This window comes from Cydia fagiglandana, chromosome 6, assembly GCF_963556715.1.
Source record: "Cydia fagiglandana chromosome 6, ilCydFagi1.1, whole genome shotgun sequence".
In the NCBI taxonomy this organism is placed as follows: domain Eukaryota; kingdom Metazoa; phylum Arthropoda; class Insecta; order Lepidoptera; family Tortricidae; genus Cydia; species Cydia fagiglandana.
Genome location: NC_085937.1, coordinates 20729592 through 20746100, shown reverse-complemented (window position 1 = coordinate 20746100; position 16509 = coordinate 20729592). Strand labels below are relative to the sequence as shown.

Below are 16509 nucleotides of genomic sequence, written 5' to 3'. Positions count from 1 at the left end.
GGCAATCGTATGATCTGATTGATGGCAAGCAGTTATGTTATAATAGTAGCCTATGAATGCATGCAACTTAGGGTATGTCATATATACTAAAGGTGCATTAACACTGCAATTTGCTTTGCGAAAATGGGTCTCGACACCAGTTTATCGCAGAAAAAATTTAATACTAAGAAAATAGTTGAAAGAAAGCAATAACAATAAGCAAAAAGGCGACTTAGGTAAGGTAAAGTATGTTCTAAAAACTATCAACACAATCTACCCCAAAATCCTTCTACTCCACCACACAATGCTATTTAACTCCCACAGATCGAAACTATAACTGTCCACCCCATAAACCCGACAACTTATGTGCAACATAAACATAAAACTATGCCCAAAAAACGTATCAACAATATGTCGTGTTGCTCCATAAAATAGATAAATACTCCCGACACAAAGATACCTAATTTGATTTTACGAGGTTCAATCTACCTGGACTTCGGAAGGTCAATTTATGAGATACTGTCATATGAGGTCGGATAATTTTTGGGCTTAGAAGAATTTATTGGGTACCGCTTAATTTATTTGAGGTATAGAATGGGATTAGGAAGAGATATATCAAAGTACGTTCTGATGCATTCTCACGGTGCAATTTAATATGTTTATTACCTAATGGTCGTTTTAGATTGTAGGTGCGCCTGCGTTTTACGGTTTTATAATGATAAAAGACATAATATAATGTAAGTAGACTATTTCTATCGGTTTAAGACTTACTTATATTGACATAGATAACTCAGTTGAATAATATTTACTTACAACGAAGCCAAGGAAGTTAAGTTTAGAAAGAAATTTTATCTTACCTTCTGCTTTTTGTATGAATGAATTAAATTGTCTTTGGTGTCCGTATTTAAATAGTAAACCATTAAAACGATGCAATCAGACTACAATGCGGTATTTTAGAAGCGCTCGCAAAACTGTTAAATAAATGTTCAAAACATGAATATAAAAATAAATAAACTTCACCATTACTTACATTGAGGTCAGATCGATGTAAAAATAATGAAGCTCTGTAGCAAATTTTCCATTCTACACCTATGTCTGACTAATGTACCAACCAATGTGACCAATTGTAGATGTCTGTTTGGCCCTATGGTTGACTGGTAGAGAATGCCATTTGGCATTAAGTCCGCCATTTGTACATTTTTGTATATACTTTGTGCAATAAAGTTTAAATAAATAAATAAATAAATAATGTCAGTAGTTAATAAATGAATGAATGAATGATTTTATTCACAACTTCAGGTAAAAATCATTCAGTTTTCCTCCCTCCTTAAAAACCGTGCGTGATATTTTAATGAGCTTCCATAGGCTACGGACGCATAAATCAGCGGTGCGCGGGCGCATATATCTTGCGCGGACAAAAGCCGGGCTTTCGGCGCGTGCGATACCGCGGGAGATAGCTGCAGGGACGGGAGTCGATTTGTCGATATCGATAGTTAGTTAAATTATTAGAAAGGAGGGTTTTTTTTTCATAAAGTTACTTGTCAGTCTAAATGACATAAACACAGAAAATGAATTTAGGTACATAGGAAGGTAATGTGTCTATATAGATTGATACAATTGATACAATTGAATGTATATACATTGAATAATTTTACGGTTTAGACTCACTTCCCTTCTAACATCTAGGCCATCTACAATTTAAATACAAATAATATTATTTGTATTTAAATTGTAGATGGTCTAGATGTTAGCTTGAAAGCGCGTGCAACACGCCGGCTTTACCAGATGAGCCGTACGTAATTTGCCACCGTAACAGTATACAAAATATCGATAAAAAATAAAACAAAATGTGCAACGTTGCAGCCCTACGGCCGTCGACAGGTAGCGTCCAACATTGTTCGTGGAACCAAATCTGCGCCATCGATTGATATACGGACGCATATCTAATAGGCTGCCGATTTATGGCGGACCAAAACAGGACGCTATGGTGAGACGTGTCTTAGGAGTTTGCGTACAGTCGACGAAAATTTGTATTTTTATAAATACAGCCAGTGATGGACAAGTGTACGGCCTGACTTTTTTTCTAGTGTCGATAGTTTCAGACTGTGTGGGAGAAGGTAGTGACACAACGTACATAAAATTCATGGTCTTCCTTTTATTTCTGACACTATGTTATTTAGCAAAAAATAATCCTTACGATGAAGCCTTTCGATCGGTACCTATGATAAAACTACAGGGTTCGATTCCCGGTTCAACAAATTTCTAACTAACATTTCACATTTACTGATTTACCTATAATAAGTAAAAATAAAAATTATCTTACCAAGCGTCATCGAGGAGTTTACCTTTTTAAAGCATCTCAATAACCATCTACCAAGCACTCCTGGGGTAAACGAAACCTCCCCTGATTTCAAGTTATGCAAATAAGGTATTAGCAAGCATCACAAGGCTTCAGCTGTCATTTCGGCACAGAATTATCGTGACAGACATGTTTATTCATGTACGGGGCATGGCTAAAAGTGGAAATGTTGTTGATGTGTTAGCAAACTATATAGAAATGTTAAGAGATCGAGGTTATTGAATACTTACTTACTTGGTTGGCGCGGTGACACAAAATGAGTCTTGGCCTCCAACACAAGAGCACGCCACTTTGATCGGATGTTATTGAAGATAGGTAGTCAAATTATATTTCAAATAAAAATAAGATTAAATAGCTATATATACTTTATAAAATAAAACTTATATAACTGATCCTACCTAAAAAATGAAAAAGACTAAAATCCCCAAATCCTCCCTCCAATCCTTGACCTTTCGGCAAGGTGGGCACCACGCATCATCACGCATAGTATAGGTACCTAGTTAGTTAGAATCAAATGTCACTATTAAACCCTCACATTTCTGACAAGCCAAAGAGAAGATACTAGTATGTCTATATATGTACAACCAAGTGCATAAATATGGGTGCATTTATCATACTCAAAAATATGTCCTGTAACTCTTATGCCTGCGAATTAAGAACTATGGGACATATTTTTGAGTAAGTTGATGCACCCATATTTTTACACTTAACTGTAGAACAATAATAAAACTGTGGCAAATTATTTTGAATGCAGACTGTACAGATGTATATCTATTTCTAAAAGTATTCCTAGGTGGCAAATAAGATATCGCGTTATTTAAGTTGTTTCTACATATGTACATATATGTTAGTAAGCTCTCTATAATGCGCCAAAAAACTGAAAATAACGGCCAGCATATAAATACTATTTTGTTAGAAAGTTTTATTTTCATGCAATTTCAATTTCAATGTTTCAATGTTGTTGTTGTGCAAATGCTATTATTGCGTAATAATAACGTCTATATCGATTAAATAAATAATATAATTCACATTTTGAACATCTCTGAAAAACAGGAAATTGATTTGATCTCATTGGTGACGATTTATTCAAAATAAGCTCCTTGCTTAAGCTTGTTGCGATTGTGTGTTGTAATGTATTAGTTACCCATTACTTTATATTACAACCTCCTAATAATATTACACCAAACTAAGTCTTTATTTGGAGGCTCGAGTTCTTTTGAGTTGCCCTTAAAAAGGACTACAAAGGACAGAACTCGGGAGAAGTTTTTTAAGCGCAGAGTCTTGTAAAAACGAGCTGTGCCTACATCAAATTCAGACTCAAAGGACTCGAGTTCCTACATGTAAACACTAGAGGCTTGGACATTGCTCGGACAGCACTAGTGTTAATGTTAATGTAATAAACGGGTGGCCCTGACGCCCCGGCCCCGGAACGGCCCGGTCACGGTGGCGCTCCTGACAGCTCCTGCGTCGGCTCGCTCCGGCCCGCCCCGGTCCGGGCACGGCCCGGTCTAGCGTGAGTCATCCTTTAACCACTCACTATTCCAATACTCCGCTAACTTAGTATTAAAATATTCCATACAAATAAATATTGAAAGGCGCAGTTAACAATGACACCCGTTTTTAGAAGTGGCCAGAAAAGGCTAAACTGTACAAAGACCTATAATTCTTGCGAGTAGATACGTAAATAAGATGGAGTTGTTTAGATAGCTAGGAAGTGGAAATTGTCAGTGTTACAGACCATTAATTTAGTTATTTAGTGTAGGTACTTTCTTGTAAGGAAATGATTTGTAACTTTGAAATAAACTTTTTAGGGTTCCGTACCCAAAGGGTAAAACGGGACCCTATTACTAAGACTGCGCTGTCCGTCCGTCCGTCCGTCTGTCCGTCTGTCTGTCACCAGGCTGTATTTCACGAACCGTGATAGCTAGACAGTTGAAACTTTCACAGATGATGTATTTCTGTTGCCGCTATAACAACAAATACTAAAAACAGAATAAAATAAATATTTAAGTAGGGCTCCCATACAGTAAACGTGATTTTTGACCAAAGTTAAGCAACGTCGGGCGTGGTCAGTACTTGGATGGGTGAACGTTTTCTTTTTGCATTTTTTTCCCTTTTTTTTGCTTTATGGTACGGAACCCTTCGTGCGCGAGTCCGACTCGCACTTGCCCGGTTTTTTAAATCATGCCCTCTCGGGAGAGGAGGCCTGTGCCCAGCAGTGGGACGTATATAGGTGGTATAAAGGCCGAATTATAATATAATCATTTTTACTTATAAGCAAAAACCACTGAACAGATTTTAATGAATTTTGACACAAAGGTACTTTAAGTAGGTAGTAGGTAATCTGGAGTGAACTATCATTTATAAGACGGAGAAAAAGAAATTGATTTCGTAAGTTATTTGAGATCAATATTTTAAAATCTTGGTCCACGACTTTGTCTAACCTGAAAAGTAATATTTAATAAGAAAAATCACTGAAGATAAAATTGCATTTATTCGCAACTCTCAGTAACCTCACACACACCTACAGACACGCTAATGACACGTAGGTATAGATATATGGTTAATCACAAACTCCTTGAAAAACTAATTGACACATTTCAAAATGCCCTTTATTACCACCTAACTACAAGAGATCTTACTTCAATACTAAATTCATAGCTCTTACGACATTTTGTAAGTAAACATTTTGTTCTTGGTCGTGGATCAGATATGTGCGCATGCGCGGAGACATCTGCCGTCGACGATCTATGGTCTTCGGGTCCGTCGGCCGCTCCGGTGAGCGAGCGGGACGTTGCTATATACGTGTGTAGCGCTGTCTCGCTTGCACACAGGAGTGGCACGTCAGTGTGATAAGGGTTTCGCTCAAATCGCGGGATCGTGCTACGTATAGTTATATGTATGTATGTATATGTGCAAGGTGCTTTAGATTTAGCACAGCATAGTTGCTGATATTTAGATTATCCATCGTCTGCCACTGGAATTTACTGGTGTATTTTGTCTTACAGTCCGTCTACGTTAACTTTGCATCAATTAAAATAGATTTACATCAACCCTTCCTATGTCCTTTTTAAAAATTTGCTATTGAATGAAGAAACTTGAAATTGAAATTAAATAAGTGTTCCGTAAACAAAGTTTTGTACGGAACACTAAAAATTTAAGTCTAAATTGTCTATGACGTATGCGGGAGAAGGCAAACGAAAGGTTAATGATTTGATGACATTGCCGCACTTTGTCATTACAAATGCAATGCAAAATTAGTACGTTTACTATGATTTTGTTGACGATTGTCTTCCAAATTTTACTAAAGCTAACTACACACAATCCTGCAACACGTATGTACACGGCTTTACCGATCAAGCGGTAAAACCTAGGTAACTGGCACAGCAGACCGACCGGTATAAATAGCCTCGCTTGTTAGCGCCACAATTAATGTGCCGTCTCGGTCGCCATTATGATTTCGTATGGGAAATCGTTTCAACTGACGGCAGATTTGTTGTAAGATATTGACCTGTTATAGATATCGTTGGATAGATTGTGGTTGTTTAAAGATGGAGTGGATTGTAATCGAGATTTTATTGGTGTTTGAATGGGTGGAATAGATATAAAACTTAAGGTATAAAAAAACCGGCCAAGTGCGAGTCGGGTTCGCGCACCAAGGGTCCCGTATCATTACGCAAAAAACGGCAAAAAAAAACATGTTTCTTGTATGGGAGCCCCACTTAAATATTTATTATATTCTGTTTTTACTTGTTGTTATAGCGGTAACAGAAATAGGTACATACCTACATCATCTGTGAAAATGTCAACTGCCTAGTTATCACGGTTCATGGGATACAGCCTGGTGACAGACATACAGATGGACGGACAGACGGGCAGACGGGCAACGGACTCTTAGTAATAGATTCCCGTTTTTACCCGTTGGGTACGGAACCCTACAATAAAACAGACTAGGTACAGTTTGTTGTGATTTGTCTAGTAGAAATATTTTGATAGAGAGCAACAAAAATAACTGAAATACAGGGTGTTTGGTACATCGTTTGCCAAATTAAAACTGCAGATAAGTTGAGTCATTTGCTATCTTCTCAGGCCTAGAAATTTTTAATTTGGCGCACATTTTTTTTCACTTCTATGCCAGTTTTCCGTACATTTCAAATTTTTACTTGCGTAGTAGAAAAAAAATCCATGGCCAATTTTGTTTTTCTAGGCATAGCAAATGACTCAACCTATCAGCCGTTTTAGTTTGGCAAACGATGTACCAAACACCCTGTATAACCTCTTATTTCTTTTCAATAAGGATAACGATGGTTATTGTTTTTAAATAAACATTTTGATTTTTTTTAAACTTGCCTTAAGAAGTATCTTCTTCCTCGATTCCTCATACCGGAGGGTCACGACCACAAGAAGAAAAAGAAAAAAAAGTATAAAGAAGTAGTAAGAAGTATATTCCAATATTTTCTTTTCCTTTCAGAAATATCCCTTGGTTGGTTCATAATTTTGTTTTCATTTTCTTACCAGGTCTGAAGTGAGGTTATCTGTACCTCATTGTCTTCTTATCTTTACTTACCTGTAACAAGAAATATTATGTTACTTTATGATAGGTCCAATGATATAATAACAAAACATATTAGACTACTTTTTGAAGGAAGATTATAATGGACTTAATTATATTAGAATATCATTATTATCTAAATATAACCAACAATTTACATTTATACCTTATTACGAAGGAGTAAAGTGCAATAGTGTTAACATATATTTGACCTTGATTGTACTAGGTACATCTGCATTTTTGACCTCAAGTCAGACTTCTATAGTTATTCTAGTTCGTTGTTCTGGATAATGTGAATTGAACATATTGTCATTTTTGACATACTTAGGTACAATAAAACGAAATTAATATAACCAAAGACATATGTAACTTCGTATAAGATGAATAAAGTCTAAGGAAAAAACGTGCCTCGGAAATCAAGAAAAAGTCATTCTCGGATAGATGCCGCACACACCTTTAGCCTATGCTCGGCTAGATGGCGTGACGACACCGTTACATATTTAACAATTTTAACACATAGATATCAGGGAATGAACATGGATCAAAATGTTTTCATGATACGTTTTCATTTTGAGTTTTAGTCGTTTGTCGATAGATGGCAGTAAATTTACAGTGACACAACATTTACTATGACAGGACCCCTCTATACTATCTATTATTTTTGCTATAACGATGTCGTTTTGGCAGTAAACGTCACACGGGTTTAATCCCGCACGGAAGTATATTCCTGGATCGATGATAACCAGTTAACCTAACTAACGAGCTCCGAACAATTCTAATCATCGACCAGTCGCATTACCCCTGAATTAGTACCATCGTCTATTCACTGTCCATTTGTGAGCCCTATTGCGACGACATAGAGTATACATCAGGTCAGTTATTACCGAAGCATCGATAGCTTTACCATCACACTGTTATTTGACGACTTTTCAACCTTATTGTAAAGGAATAAGGTATAAATAAGGTCAGGTATTACAGAGGCATCGATAACGTTATGGGGTGCCGGCATGCGAGGTAATTTTACTAGAATTATGGGAGCTGATGTACAGTGCATATGTGTGCTGTCAATTGCGAATAGCAAGCTGTTGAGTGGCTTGATATAACTTTGCAAATTAAACAATCGCTTTTGTATTTTGATGTACAGTCAGCGAACTTGATTTCTGGGCTACTTAGTACCCTAGTGACAATGATATAAGGTTCCTTGCGGCTTTAATATAAGCTGTTACTGGGACAAAGTACGAAATGGACCAGAAATGAAATAGGTTGCCTGTACTTTGACTATCACAAGGTTGATAAGTGATATTGGCTGAACACAGGTACCTGAACGGAGTCTGTAGGATTAATTATACTTATATCGGATCATTTTTAGAGCATTAAATTACATAAATATAAAAAAAAACATACAAACACGCACACCACAGACAAGTGTATGGTAACATAAATATACAAGTGCTTCTTAACATTAACCCAACCCAAATTTTCTACAATGACGAGAACACCTTTTTAGTTTTTAAAGAATAAGATATTGATAAAGAGACGAAATTAAATAGGTTCTCATTTTATAGAAATTTAAAATTCGTTTCTAGGTTTCTTTGGTTATTTTTCATTTTGAATCACTATTAAGGATTTACAATGTAAAATTACTAACAGGTGCTAAAAAATGCCTCTCTGTCGCTAACAGATACCACAAAGGCGTTATATCAAGGTCTGAAGGTTTACCGCGAACCATGTTCGACATGTTGCCTCCCTGTCTCACTTATGAACGAATTTACAAGAGCGACAAAGAGGCAACACGTCGAACGTGGTTCGTGGTAGGCCCTCTGACTTGTCCTATCCGGCCCAGCGAGGGAGCAACTGATCGTTGTAATTTTTAGGGTTCCGTACCTCAAAAGGAAAAAACGGAACCCTTATAGGATCACTCGTGCGTCTGTGTGTCTGTCCGTCTGTCACAGCCCATTTTCTCCGGAACTACTGGACCAATTACGTTGAAATTTGGTACACATATGTAAGTTTGTGACCCAAATACGGACATGTAACGTAAACAAATGAATTTTAAACATGGGGGCCACTTTTGGGGGGTCAATGAGAAAATTAAAAATAAAGTTTTTCAAACTATATCATGTTACATATCAAATGAAAGAGCTTATTGTAACGATCTCAAATATATTTATTTATAATTTTCGAATAAACAGTTTAGAAGTAATTCAAGAGAATAGGCAAAACTGTCCATTCCCCCCCCCCTTTATCTCCGAAACTACTGGGTCTAAAATTTTGAAAAAAATACATCAAATAGGTCTATACCTATAGATGACAGGAAAATCTATTAGAAATGTACAGTCAAGTGTGAGTCGGACTTAATTACTTAGTTTTTGATCCGACCCCTACGGATTTTTTAAAGAGATTTCACTCACGTTTCACATAAAGAATTACATTTTTTAAAATTGTGTAATGAACCCTTGGAACGCGAGTCCGACTCGCACTTGGCCGGTTTTTTGCATACAGACAGTTTATGACTCGGAGGGGTGGGAGAGACTGTCGGCTCGATTCGGAAAATGAATTAGATTTCTACTAGACTTCAACAAGTTACGATATGGATCATCATCATCATCATCTCAGCCATAAGACGTCCACTGCTGAACATAGGCCTCCCCCTTGGACCTCCATACGTGCCGGTTGGAAGCGACCCGCATCCAGCGTCTTCCGGCGACCTTAACAAGATCGACGATATGGATAATTTAAAGATATTTGTAAGATAGATATGTCAAATTTGACGTTTCCGTGATTCCGGACATCCTCTTGAACTTTCGACAAGTTATGACTTCTATATCCAAGTCACATTTAGTCGATATCTAATGTAGGTCTCGTTGATCTCTAACTCGTCTCTAGATCTTGTGATTATCTCGAAATCCGAATAGGCCTGTGTGTGACTCGGAAAATGAAAACGAGTTTAGTAAGAGAAGTTTGAGAACAGTGAAGATGACACTCGAATGTCAACTACATTAAATACTGTTAAGGCATCGTTGTTGCCGCTGTATTTATCAATTTCCTGGATAAAATGGACAAAATTCGTAGCTGAATTACTTCCGCTAATATAGGTAGAACCTTCAATCCGTCATTTATTTTTATTAGGTATATTGATAGTGACAGCGCCCGCGTTAAGACCGCAGCAGTAATACAACTACAGTTGCAATCCGAACGTCACCTTTAGTCGCTCTTTTAGCACGTTCGGGGGTAACTGACCTAAGATTAGTTGGCAACTTATTTATACAGGTTGATCAGAAACATATGTAGTCACCGAAGACCTGAAAGATGACAGTGACCTTGAAAGGGAGCGCAGAGCATTGGCAGTCAGGGGTAACATGATTGCTCGCAGATTTGCTCGATGCTCTAAGCCGGTTAAAGTGGCACTTTTTAAGGCATATTGCCAATTTTTTTACGCGAGCAGTCTGTGGGTGACATACACCCGTAAGGCTGCTAATGTTCTGCGTATACAATACAACAACATTTTCAGGATGCTGATGAAGTTGCCCCGGTTCTGTAGCGCATCAGCTATGTTCGCGGAGGCGCACACGGACGGGTTCCACGCCATCATCCGCAAGAAAGTGGCCTCCTTGCTCAGTCGCGTTCGAAGCAGCAGCAACAGCATCCTGGGACTGTTTGCGTATAGGTTTGACTGCCCCATTTATAACAAATGGAGGCAAATAATGCTCGGGCTTGTGTAAAATATATTAATTTATTTAGTTGTTATTTTAATTGTAATTTAGTTGTTATTTTAAATGTTTGTATACTAACATAGACTAAGGCATTGTTACTAACAACTTTTTATGGGCCACAGGCCTGAAATAAAGAATTATTTAATTTAATTTAATATTGCAGCTCATAGCAGTTATAGGTTAGCTATTTTCAACTGAGCTTTAAACATTAGACATAGACATTGACATACGTATAGTACATACGTATACATAGACATTACGTATTGTATCATGATTAATATGAAGAATAGGCAATGAAATTATTTAATTTATTATTTTCTGTTTTAGATAGGTATTGCTCAAAAACATTAGGTGCACTGCACGCAGACCTTACGCGGTAGTAGGTACTATTAGTTATTCTGTGCCTAACGGGAAGTCTAAAATGTATGTATATATTGTATATCAAATAAAATAATAAATATCATAAAATAAAACAAAAAATTGAAATGGCCGCCAATACCATTTCAGACTCTACAAAACGATGTTCGAACCAACAATCGTCTGTTAGTTCGTACCTTAGTACATTAGATCTATAAGTACTGTCCAATACCCTGTGCAAGCGCCGAGTCCGCAGAAGGCGTTCATTAAGTTAATTACAGGATTTTGCCGGTGAAAGTATGCTCATTAGGCCGCATACTGGACGCCATTTTTGGCCATTTTGGAATCATTAGTAGTTGCTACAAATAATATGGCACGTAGGTTAAATTCATTAAAGTAGGAGCGAAAACAATCATCTGTGAATTTTATCCGGCTTACTAAATATTAGTTTTTTTATAAAACCTGCATACCTACATCTGCGAAGAAATTCAAAGGTATGTGAAGTCCCCAATCCGCATTGGGCTAGCGTGGGGACTATAGCCTAAGCCCTGTCGCGCATGAGAGGAGGCTTGTGCCCAGCACGTATATAGGCTGAATTATTATTATTATTTATGCATGCAATTTCAGTTACCTCAGTCTTATGTACCTAGTACCTATTTTATCGCCTGCCATTTTCAAATTTCCACCTTTCCTTACTACCTCAAGAATATCTGAGATAATAAACCCGACGTGAGATCGAAGCAAAGATTGATGGGCGGGACGCATGACGGACGGCGCGGGGAAATTGCATCGCCACTCAGATGCACCTGAGAACGTGGTGCATGTGCATTGGATGCACGTAAGGATGTTTTCTTAAGGTAGTGGTGAAGGTGTTTAAAAAAATGCTGAATGGTGTACTCGCAGGTACTCTGTAAGGTATTTTTAAGGATGTTTTTGTAGGTATGATGCACCTAATGATGAGTAGGTATACGCCATTAAACGTATTACATATGCACCTGAAACCGTGCGTGGTATGCATGTAAGGATGTTTTCTTAAGGTTGTAAATTTTAGATTCGTACCTATCTAGATTTAAGATAGGTACTACTACTAAGTCACACGGCAGGTCAAATATCACTTGAGTTAGTTTTTCAATCAGATTAACATACTGAGTAAACAAATGATCCCCTTGTGCAAAAATATAATCACTTTTGTAAGAAAAACATTATTAACTTTGATAATTTTCTCACTTCTATTCCTAATACCTTTTTCTCTAATATGTTCTTAAACCTTCCACAATGTCATTAACTCACATGACAGGTCAAAGATCACTGCAATGAGTTTTTCAGTCAGATTAGCGAGCTGATTAAGGATCCACTTTTGCAGAAATATGATCGGTTCGATTTGGCCCGCGAGGCGGCTCCGCATGCCAGCGCACACTATTCCATCGGTGAGTTATGCTCGTAGGTTAATTAACCAAAGAATGAACTTTAGAATCAAAGAATGAACATATGAGACGTTATCTATGAAAAGGGACCTTATTGTCGATGGCGCTTACGCCATTATTACGATGCTCCGATATAAATACAATGCCGCGCGACGCTGTGCGGCGTGAGCGCCATCGACAATAAGGTCCCTTTTCATAGATAATGCCCCATATTTAAAAAACCGGACTAATGCGAGTTGGAGTCGCCCACTGAGAGTTCCATACTTTTTAGTATTCGTTGTTACAGTGGCAACAGAAATACATCATCTTTAAAAATTTCAACTGTCTAGACAGTTCACGGTTCATGAGATACAGCCTGGTGACAGACAGACAGACGGACAGACGGACAGGGGAGTCTTAGTAATAGGATCCCGTTTTTACCCTTTGGGTACAGAACCCTAAAAATTGTGTAAATATCGCTCCAAAACTTCACAATTTTAAAGTCTAAATTTCTAATCACGCCAGCAATGCGGCTGCGACAACAACACAATTTAACAAGGAAATTGACATTCGGCTCGATTCGAACTTTAAGATGCGTCAAATATTACGTCTAGATACGGTATGGATTAGATATGTCAAAAGTGACGTTTTTGTTTGAAGAAACGTCACTTTTGACACTGACATATCTAATCCATATTGTAACGTTGTAAGCAGTAACGTTGCAGCAGCGATTCTGTTGCAGTCTCAATCCAAATGTAACATTTATTGTACCTACTCATATTCACGAAATATTCACATTATTTCTGGTAATAAAACACGTCAATATATCAAAATGATTTACACCGACGTAATGTTAAGTTTCCATAATACCTGACCTACCATACCTAACTCGTATTGGGTAACGCGAAAGGTGAACACTTCACGACGTGAAATACGAGCAAGCTGCTACATACCTATATGTTATCGTATGAGGAAAGAGTGTACGTAAAAAATAATACACATTATTAAAAAAAAAAACCGGGCAAGTGCGAGTCGGACTCGCGCACGAAGGGTTCCGTACCATAATACAAAAAAAACAAAAAAAAAAACGGTCACCCATCCAAGTACTGACCACTCCCGACGTTGCTTAACTTTGGTCAAAAATCACGTTTGTTGTATGGGAGCCCCATTTAAATCTTTATTTTATTCTGTTTTTAGTATTTGTTGTTATAGCGGCAACAGAAATACATCATCTGTGAAAATTTCAACTGTCTAGCTATCACGGTTCGTGAGATACAGCCTGGTGACAGACGGACGGACGGACAGCGAAGTCTCAGTAATAGGGTCCCGTTTTACCCTTTGGGTACGGAACCCTAAAAACCTAGAAATAGGTACGTAAAATTGTATCATCACGCTCCGCGATTGCTATGCCACTTAGGTCCACTTGCACCATTCACTAACCCGGGGTTAACCGGTTAAACCTAGAGTTACCATGGTTACCAGTACAATTTGACACTGGGTTACGGGTTTACCCGCTCAACCCCGGGTTAGTGGGATGGTGCAAGTGGCTCTTAGGGTCCTAACTAAATTGGTTATTCAATACATGCGCTAAGAAATGTCCAACTTAGCTAGAACCCTAAATGGCTTAACTATCACGGAACGTGACTGTATAGTTGAACCAATTAGGTACTAGTTTACACAATTACGATAAAATGTTGTGAAAAGGTCATTTTATCGAGAAATTTATACTAAATTTATCGCATCGCTTTTTGAATTAGGTACATACATAAATAGCTAGGAGGACCCGGCAACCTTCAAATCAAGAGTGAACAGGCACCTTCTGGGCGAGCTCGCTCCATCGTAGGCCACGTCTACGCCTCGGCTAGTCTGTGGCCATGAGTAAGCCCATTCATAATAAAAAAAAAACACACACATTGTCCTAGCAATCCTAGTTAGCATGCCTCATGCTTTTGCTTACAATTCTTACAAACCTACGTCTAACACACAAGAACAGTGAGGTGAGAAAGACTAAAAAACTCATTCCTATCCTCACAGACCTAAGCTCACCAAATCGCGCCAAAACAGCGCGTAAAAACAGAATCTAGCTTTATCTTTATTATTAGTCTGCCTCGCAAAATTATGACGACTGCAGGAGTTTACCCTGTCCCTTTCCAACTCGGTTGGATCCTGCATCTGTCCCCCTCACACTCGTATGCACGTCTTGCAGTGATTGTGGGGATCACCGTCTGGGGACGCGAATGCCGGTGGTTTAAGACCGTGCGGGGTAGTTTCAGTTTTGTATTTAGTTTCGAGTCTTATCTTGCCCGGAAGGGGTCTTATAATTATTTTTTTTAATTGAATTAATTCTGAAATGTGTTGGCGGGATAATGGGTAAAGGTGTGGGCTTTGTAATTATGAGAATGAGTTTTTTAAAAGATTTCAAGTTATTTTATGGAAAACATGGAAATCTTGTTGAAGAAACTTGACTGATCGATGTATGTATTTGTATAAGTAAACTACGTATTAGATCGTTGTTATTAACCCTACTCTCTACTCTGTCTGTCGGTCTGTCTATCTGTATGTTTTATGAAATTTTATGTCGTATCAAAACGTATGAACAGACGAGGTATGTATATCTACAAGTCCCGTTTATGTAAATAATATAGAGAACCATCTGACATTTTGGCGTTAACTACATTAAGATATGAAGATGATTTGTTGCATCATGCCGATGTAATCTCACTTCTTGTTAAAGCCTAACTAGACTTGCTACAGTCTATGCTAGTTATTATTGTTTGTGGTTAATAAGGTGTATTCAGGTGATTTTAAACTACTTAGTCCAGTCCAGAATGTCGGATGATTTTGCAAACGCTGTGATTGAATCATATAGATTTTCGGAATTGCTCGATGTTCGAAGATAACTATTACAATGAAATGAATACCCAGGTACTATTGTACTTAGCCCTTGAGGCCTACATTTTTGAATTTTGTTTTGAAACAAACCTAGGTGTATCTAGACACGCGGCAGCGTGTCAAGCCAAGTTCAAGCAAAGGAACTGGCTAGCCAGCGCCAAGTGTAAAGGCCCATTTACACGATACAAGATTCTTGAACATTCAATGCAATAAAATTGAGGCAACAAAAAACTTGCACTATCTAAACATACGTGACATTCTTGTATTCAAGTAGCAACTTGAATTCAATACTGGCATACGTGTAAACGAAGCCTAGTGCAGTTAATTGAATACAAGAATTGCCAATCCATCATAGAGGTGCAATAATATAGAGATGATACGGGGAGGGTCAAACGACCGAACGAGATGCACTTATGGAAATTTCAGTAGGAGTAGCAGAGAAAGCGGTATTATTGCTTGTCCTTGTCACAGTCTCACTTTTTGTTTGTTCCCCACCAAAAATTTAGTATGGTTTATGGTGGGCAACAAATAACCCGACCGAATTACGTAGATTGTTTTTGGTATGTTGTCAGGAATGTTAAAACGTGTTTTTAATATTGTCGCTATGCGTATGTTTTGTCCCTCACGGAGGCACGCGTATAGCTCATCTATGTAATACTAGGTCTATGCAATCTATATTTTATTTTCGACATGGATTCCGTACGCGAAGGTGTGTTCATAGTCGCTGCTATAGTAGCAACTGTGTTACGAGAAAAACATCAGCACTGCTAGATCCAGTTCCCATTGAATCCTTCACTTTCTTATTTTCAGCTAAATATTGCGTTCTTATGCTCTTAAGTTTTTTAATTATTTATTTGGGACCAAAACCTTCTACCCCAAATTCTATAGCAAAATCTGCAAGGGCCTCACGGTATTTGTAATTTTTATCCTCTGTGTCCCAGAAACATTGATGACTTCTATAAATTTCTATGAATTTAATTATCTCCGAACTACCTAATATAAAAAAATTTTTGCTCATGTTATCAGTTTTACCACCCATTCAATATTGAATGAAAATCTGCCAATGCAAATCGGTTCAATTCTTGCTTCAATATGGCTTCAATACGTCATACCTGATTCAACTTGAAGTTTAGACCTGTCAAGACTTGCGTGCAATTATTGCCGTTCAAGAAATGTCTTTGGTGTAAACAAAATACGGTCAAGAATATTGCCCATCAAGAATTGTATACAATAATTGCATTCAAGATTTTGGTT

At 37.8% G+C, this 16509-nt stretch overlaps 1 protein-coding gene and 1 long non-coding RNA gene across 5 annotated transcripts in view; one reads left to right on the top strand and one right to left on the bottom strand.

The window, feature by feature from the left end:
- Nucleotides 1–16509, top strand: part of LOC134665459 (uncharacterized) — a 430855-nt gene that overhangs the window by 104258 nt on the left and 310088 nt on the right. The window contains exon 1 of one of the 3 annotated variants that reach the window (XR_010098375.1): nucleotides 669–678. The exons of the other annotated variants lie outside the window; for them this stretch is intronic. This is a non-coding gene — a long non-coding RNA (uncharacterized LOC134665459). Of the gene's footprint in view, nucleotides 1–668; nucleotides 679–16509 lie in introns of those variants that run through there. 3 annotated transcript variants of the gene reach the window in all.
- The window catches only part of LOC134665397 (protein tiptop), a 424238-nt gene that overhangs the window by 231993 nt on the left and 175736 nt on the right, over nucleotides 1–16509 (bottom strand). The window lies entirely within an intron of this gene.